This window comes from Procambarus clarkii, unplaced genomic scaffold (assembly GCF_040958095.1).
Source record: "Procambarus clarkii isolate CNS0578487 unplaced genomic scaffold, FALCON_Pclarkii_2.0 HiC_scaffold_174, whole genome shotgun sequence".
Lineage (NCBI taxonomy): Eukaryota > Metazoa > Arthropoda > Malacostraca > Decapoda > Cambaridae > Procambarus > Procambarus clarkii.
This window is the reverse complement of record NW_027189207.1, coordinates 330436-338497: the sequence shown is the minus strand read 5'-3', so window position 1 is coordinate 338497 and position 8062 is coordinate 330436. Positions and strand designations below refer to the sequence as shown.

At 40.1% G+C, this 8062-nt stretch overlaps 1 long non-coding RNA gene across 1 annotated transcript; it reads right to left on the bottom strand.

Moving 5' to 3' along the window:
• Positions 1-2205: 2205 nt before the first annotated feature.
• Positions 2206-3224, bottom strand: LOC138361087 (uncharacterized). The gene is made up of 2 exons (XR_011226777.1): positions 2944-3224; positions 2206-2291 (listed from the first exon to the last, which is right to left on the bottom strand). It is a non-coding gene; the product is annotated as an uncharacterized lncRNA (long non-coding RNA).
• Between the last annotated feature and the right edge of the window lie 4838 nt (positions 3225-8062).

The following is an 8062-nucleotide window of genomic DNA, read 5'->3' as shown; positions in this document are numbered from 1 at the left end:
TAAATTGAATCCTTCCAAGTTGACTTTCCTTTATCATAGGTGAAGGACGAGTTTGTATTTATTACTGAATAATTCTTAAGTTTATTTATTTATTTATTTATTTATTTATGCATATACAAGAATGTACATAAGGAATGTGAGGATACAAATATGGTAATTACAGTCTTGTAAAGCCACTAGCACGCGCAGCGTTTCGGGCAGGTCCTTAATCTAAGAAAATTTTAAGGAGGTAAATACTTGCAAAATTTATAGACAAAAAAATGATAACAGATTACATGGAATGAAAAAAAGATGAGAGAAAATTATAGGTACAGTATATTAAAGCACATAGGTAGCTATGATTGATTGCAATGACAGCTTAAAATGGTAGTTGACAACAAATTGGTAGGCACAATACAGCAGAAACAATATAAGATTGATTGCAATGACAGCTTGGATGGTAGTTGACAAAAATTGGTAGTCACAATACAGCATATGGCTAGCACATAAAAGAAGACAGCAATGAACACAATTATAAGGTTGTTTGATATTACATAAAAATTAGGAGATTGGGTAACACTAGGTACAGAGCAAATTTAAAGCTCAGTGTAGGAAACTAAATAGATGAAGTTAGGTACTTTTTGGTTTTGCTTTTAAATAAGGCAAAAGTTTTACAGTTTTTCAATTCACTAGGGAGTGAGTTCCATAGACTAGGTCCCTTAATTTGCATAGAGTGTTTACACAGATTAAGTTTGACCCTGGGGATATCAAAGAGATATTTATTTCTGGTATGGTGATAATGGGTCCTATTACATCTGTCCAGGGAGAGTTTCAGAGCATGGTTTGCATTTAAGAACAGGGTTTTGTAAATGTAGTTGACACAAGAGAATGTGTGGAGGGAGTTAATATTTAGCAAGTTTAGGGATTTAAACAAGGGAGCTGAGTGTTGTCTGAAAGCAGAGTTAGTTATTATTCTGATAGCAGATTTTTGCTGTGTGATGATGGGCTTAAGGTGGTTTGCAGTGGTAGACCCCCATGCACAGATAGGGGTAAATTAGTGCATAATATAGTGAGAGGAGAGCAGAGTTAGGAACATAATATCTGATTTTGGAGAGTATACCAACTGTCTTAGAGACTTTCTTAGTTATGTGTTGAATGTGGGTGCTGAAGTTGAGTCTCTTGTCTAGGAATAGGCCAAGAAACTTGCCATCATTTTTATTACTGATGTTAATGTTGTCTATCTGTAGCTGAATTGCATTTGATGATTTGCTTCCAAATAAGATGTAGTAAGTCTTTTCGATGTTTAATGTTAGTTTGTTCGTTGACATCCATAAGTGGACTTTTTTTAATTCATTATTCACAACATTATTTAGTGTATGTGGGTTGAGGTTTGAGTAGATAAGGGTAGTATCGTCAGCAAACAATATAGGTTTGAGAATATTAGAGACATTAGGCAGATCGTTTATATATATAAGAAATAGAAGAGGTCCTAAGATGCTGCCCTGTGGCACTCCAACGATAATTGGTAGAGTGGAAGAAGTTGTATCATTGATGGTTACATATTGGTGTCTGTCACTAAGATAGGATCGGATGTAGTCAAGGGCAAGGCCTCGGATTCCATAATGCTGGAGTTTAAGTAAGAGGTAGTTGTGATTAACAGTATCAAAGGCTTTTCTTAGGTCAATGAAGAGTCCAATCGGAAACTCATTTTTGTCAAAGGCTGAGTAGATAATGTCAAGGAGACTAATGATTGCATCATTGGTGCTCTTTTGGGACCGGAAGCCAAACTGGCAGGGGCTGAGTATGTCGAATTTTACGAGGTAGGAATAGAGCTGTTTGTAAATAATTTTTTCAAATATTTTTGATAGAATGGGTAGATTTGATATTGGTCTATAATTGTTTATGTCCGCCGGATTGCCTCCTTTATGGACTGGCGTTACTCTTGCTTTTTTGAGGATATCAGGGAAGGTGTGATACTCTATAGATTTGTTGAACAGTAGTGCTATGGGTGAGGAAAGGGCATGGGAGGCTCTCTTGTACACAATGGACGGAATTTCACTGGTGTTCCCTGCCTTGGTTTTTAGAGAATGTATTTTTGTCAAAGGCTGAGTAGATAATGTCAAGGAGACTAATGATTGCATCATTGGTGCAGTGTGTGTGTTACTGTGTGTGTTAGTGTGTGTTACGTAGTGTGTAGTGTGTGTGTTAGTAGTGTGTTAGTAAGTGTGTTACTACTATCCACTATTGCCATTCTTTTTATCATTTCTTCATCTTCATTTCCTCTTATTATTCCTCTTACATCTGTCTTCATTCTGAAATAAAAACCTTTGACGTTACTTTGCATATATGTACATTAATTATAAAATTGATTGGCTTGTGTGCAGGCCTTCACACTCCCTGAGCGAGCCATCAAGTAACTATAAAAAGGCATATATCTTCACTTTCACTTCAGTTATATTTATACCAAAGTATTAACATGCAGCTTATATGTCTTTCTGATGACATAAAAAACTTCGTTTTTTATAATATATAGATTCAATTAACATTGATTTTCAAAAGGTCATAGTTCCCATCGAAAGGGAGAGCGTCGGCCAAGAAGCCTTGTTTAAAATATGAATATTTTTCCTCTCTAATAAGGTATAATCTCTGTGATGCATTAACACAAACTATTTTATATCTGCCTTTCTGATAACATATATAAATATAATCTTTATTTGTGAATATTTGTTAATTAAGCAATATATCAGAGAGCGTGTAGGGTTCGGTGTTCTATGAACGAAAAGGACTGGAGTAGTTTAAATAGCGAACGCATACCAACGAATAACGCTAGTATCTATATAACAAATTTATTGTCATGTGGAATTGATTTAACTTCCAGACACTTTTTTTTAATAAATATTAAATATTTTGTGGTTGTTTATGAAAAATATTATTATAAATACACATTCTACTTGTTAATATTACCAATTAAATTTGCGACAATTTGAGCCATGAAATACGACGACTGGATCACTGTGTACAGGAGGCTGTTATGGCAGCAAACACTCTCCAGGCGACCATATATCTTGGATAAGTCGCTCCACACAATTGTCGCTTGGACCGTCGACTTCCTATGGCGTCACCTCTCACATATTTACGTCTCATTTCGTTATGAAATTAGATTATTTCAGAGAAAAAATAGGTTTGATCATGTTCTACGTGTAGCACCAACATTATAGTAAGTAAATATACCATATTTCTTCATTACTTACGTAATGCTAATACGTTTTGGGTAGTTTTGGCCTGATTTGGGAAAACCTACGTCGATTAATTACACTCGTCGTGTCAACAAAACAATAGTCTTACCACGAAGATCCAATACAAAAATGCCGTTCTCTCAAATAGGCTTTGTGACTGTTAGAGAAAACGAAAATTGTATGGCAAACATGTTCATAGTTGATCTCCAAGTCGATCGGCGTGTGAGAATTGAGACCACTGACAAAAGTTTCCCAGTCTGTCTGCCTCAGCTCTACCATACGTTCCCTGGCCTCAGCCAGAGCCGTTTGAAAGAGCTTAAGCATTTCAGCAGTGCGGGTCCTTCTATAAGCTAGTCCAATTAATTCTTCTGGCAGTGCGTTTTAGTACATGCAATTTAGAATCATTATAATAAGCATAAGTGCTATTACCAGTGTAATTTGGGTTACGTGGCCTGGACGATGGATCAAGTGATTCTATGAATGAACATAACAAAGGGGGATATTAATAAGGGTAGAGTTGACTAAATGTAAACTGTCAGCAGAACTATTCGCATACTTTGCGTCACTATATAATGGAATGTGAAAAAATCGCTGAATTTAGAGATAACACCATCAATAGTGTCCAAGAAATGTGTAAGTACTTCATTCATAATGATGTGCTGCCCGAAATCTTAGCGAAGTGTAACGGTTCTATTGTTACGTAAAGTATGGTGACAAATAAACACAGACACTAAGATACTATATATATATTTGGTCGAATATACAGAAATACACAGGTGATACTTTGATGTGAGTTGAGCGCACTGAGCGTCGGTACAGTATCTCGCAAGTGTCTGCTCTAGACCACACTTGAAAGTAGACTCTGTTTAATGTTTGATTGATTGGTGATTGATAAAGATTAAGCCACCCAAGAGGTGGCACGGGCATGAATAGCCCGTAAGTGGTACAATTTTTTTTTCTCAGTATTCTGAGGTTGCTTTTAACCATCAAGCTGTTATCGCGGGGGAGGATACTGCTTCACAGTCTTTATGAGGGTGTCCAGCTGCTGGACACCTTTGTTGACCAGGAGAGTGGCTGTGTTGATGGCTTCAGGGTGGCCACTGCATGATTTAGGAACTCTTAAAGCTCTTCTAAGGTCATTGGTTGCTTCACATTCCAATAGATAGTGAAGTAATGGCTTTTCTGTGACAGTTTGGCAGAAGATGCACTCTCTCTGTCGGGGTTCACCAATCTCCCAGTTGCATCTGTAACCTAGACGTAGTCTATATAACCTAACTGCTATTTCCCTGTGGATTCCTTTTGGGATATTTAACCTTTCTAATTTGGTAGCCTGAAGATACCATGTTGCAGATGGCGAACCTTCAGCTACTCTCTGGTGTAGGTAGGCTTTGTTGAGATGTGAGAGTTTTTTGGTGATGATGTTTTTTATGTTCTCTAGGCTGGGTTGAATTGTTTTATGTGTCACTGGATGACGAGTTGCCAATTTAGCAATTTCATCAGCTTTTTCATTTAATGGGATTCCAATATGGGATGGGATCCAGTTTAAAGTTATGTTGAGTCCTTTGCCTTTAGCGACTGCTCCAAGATACAAAATGGTGGTAATTATTTCCACATTATCTTTCCACTGTTTTTGTCCTAGTATTTGAAGTGCAAGTTGTTTAATGTTTGCTATTCTGCTGCTTATATGCTCGGGCAACACCTCACCGTGTTGCCCGGGCAACACCTCACCTCATTCATCTCCAAAGGTTGACAGGAATATTAACAATGCATTTGGAGCGAGTATATTATTGGGATAATCTACTAGCTACAGAACTTCCCCTCCCAGGGGATGAAAGGAAAAATACTTGATCAAGGAACTTAGCTGGTCGGTGAATTGTACGCCCTGCTCGCGTTACATAACCATCAAAGTTAACACTTTCGCGCTCTCGGCGCTCAAAAAAAATCAATACCCCAGATGCTTTCGGCACTTCGCGCGCCTATGCGGTAAGACCGAAAAAGTGTACACTCTTTTGACTGTCCTGACAATAATTGAAGGCGCACGTATTTAAATTTGGTATCACTGTGTTCGCAATGAAATTGTCTATAAGAGCATACCTATAAAATGCCGCCCAAGCATAAGGAGTATCAACACCAAATAAAAAACTATGCAGATCACTCGCCGAGAGCGCCAAACAGCAACAAAATGTTTCCACTCTCTTAATGGTTGCGAAGCCTACAGTTGTCCTACATCGCTAATTTTGGTATCATTGGAATCACAATAAAATTCTCTACACGGACATATGCATATAAATGTTTAATATAGGTAATTGCCTACTTGCAAGAGTGTGTGAAGTGGAGAGTAGTTAGCCGCGAGCGCACTGGCGAAAACACAGGGGGGGAAATCATGCTTGGAAAGTTTATACATTTATACGTTTCCTGACCCTACTTTTCTATGTACGTATTTCTTTTTTATACCAATGTGTTCGCAATAAAATTTTCTATAAGATGAAATGTATAACATTTGTACAAAGCATGTGTAAGAGAACCGCCAAATATAGAACCACGTCGCTCAGTATGCGTTCGCGGCAGAAACGAACGCATTGTTTTCGTTCTTGATGTTTGTCATGTTTATACTTGTTGAAACATTTTATAATTTGTATGACAGTGATCGCAGTAAAATTCCCTACACAGACATATACATAACACATACAAATATTTCCCACGTGTCGGATATATCAACGGCTAAAGGGAACCCACTGCCACACGACCGCCACACCCAGAGCCACACCCGCCACACCCCCAAACATACTTTGTGTTTTTTTTTTTTTACTCATAGAAGTTTATGTGATATAATATTCATTCTGGTACCAAACAATTCGCAAATAAATTCTCTACAAAACGTATATAATATAACTTCTTATAGATAAAAAATTCCAAATAGGTGTACTTACCCTGTCTATGTTGATTGAAGATCAACAGTTGAGCATTTTTTCTTCACTCCACCATCTTCAGGCTTCTGATCCTGAAGTTGCTCATCTGATGTTTCTTAGGTGGAGTGAAGCTGTTGGCGGTGGTTATTTTTTCTCCACCCAAAATATCTTTCTTCGGTGGTACCTTGTGTAGCAAGGCGCAGCGCACAGTGCCACATCACAAGTTTTACATCCATATATCACGTCCCTCCTTTTGCCAGACTTGAAACAAACACGGCATCTTTTTTTTAGCCAAGTGCACGAGTTCATGCGTCAACTTGTAGTTGAGACGTTGTTCTGAATCTATAATTCTTGTATTTCTTGGATGCACTGGAGGAATATTGCCTTCTACAGGAACCACCAAACTTGTAGTAGAATCTTCTATGAAATCAGAAACATCAAGTGGTTCTATGTCCTCAATGTCCATTTCAGAATTTGTGGTTGATGAGTGGGCTTGAGGTGTTGAGGTGAACAGAGGACGCCTCGCACCAGATGGCCCGGGTGTTGAAACTGCCGCGTCAGCAGGAGGAGCTGCGCTGGCATCTATGTCGGGAACATGTGGTATGCTTGTTGTTGTTGGCCATTCCTCGCTGTTCCACGCCAATAAGGCTGAGTCACAAGGCTAAGGCCAATCTGAGAGTATCCCCATCCATTTCGGTTAAAAAATGGAATTTATAGAAATATTTTTTCGATGGACGAGAAAAGTAGTCTGTTATGCGGAATCGTAAGAAAAAACAGTGACGAGTTATCTCTAATCTAAAGCGCGAAAGTGTTAACTTCCTCCTCTTCGCTGATGTCATCTAACTGGGGTCATAGGGTGGGAGGTCGCACAGGATCGTCCGTCGTCGTAGGATCAGGTTGTGGTGCGGCTGGTAACTGGGGTTGTAGGGTGGGAGGTCGTACAGGATCGTCCGTCGTCGTAGGTGGCGGTGCTGCTGGTAACTGTGGTCGAAAAGTGAACTGCGTAGTCGGCGGATGTGTCTCTGGATTTAGCAGTGTCGCAGACGTTGAGACGAAGCCTGGAGCAGAGCAGAGAGCTGAGTGAGGCCGGAGTCGTGGAGCTCTATGTGGGAGAACGTGGCGGCTCGATTGAGAATTGTGAGTGTCTGAACTCAGGGAGCGAGAGCGTGGCGGCTCGATGCGGTCGTAGTCTGCTGTCTGCTCTGTGTCGAAGCTGTAGCGTCTTGGGTTGTTGGTGGAGCATTTAGATCCGGGGCGGATGGGCTCGGGCACCAGGACAATATGAGGTAATGTAGGCACGTAGTTAGGACAACGAGGGAATCACTGCTAGAGCTGAATTGTCCTGGAGGCGACGAAGAGTCGGAAACGCAAGCTGTAAGTCCTGTACTGCGCAAAGTGCTTGAGTCGGCAGAGTATCAGAATGCAGTGAACGTGTAGATGAATCTGATGAAAGAGCAGCTTTCGTGGGCGCCCCTGTAGAACAAGCAGTGCCCTGGCAGCGACGGAGAGTCGGCAGGACAGGCTGTAGATCCCACATTATGTAGTTACTGATGAAGCTGCCAGATGAGTGAGTAGTGATCGTGGAGCAGCAAGCTGTAGTAGATGAAAATGCAGAGATGATCGCGATGAAAATCATAGCTGTGGCAAGGGTATTGGCAACGTTCCATGACAAGTGGCTGCGGTCCACAGCAAGCAGCAGCAGTGGAGGTCCAGTGAGAGTCCATGTTGTAGTCCATCGTGGCTGGGTATCGTCGAAACTATCTGGGGTCACCAATGTAACGGTTCTATTGTTACGTAAAGTATGGTGACAAATAAACACAGACACTAAGATAATATATATATATTTGGTCGAATATACAGAAGTACACAGGTGATACTTTGATGTGAGTTGAGCGCACTGAGCGTCGGTACAGTATCTCGCAAGTGTCTGCTCTAGAC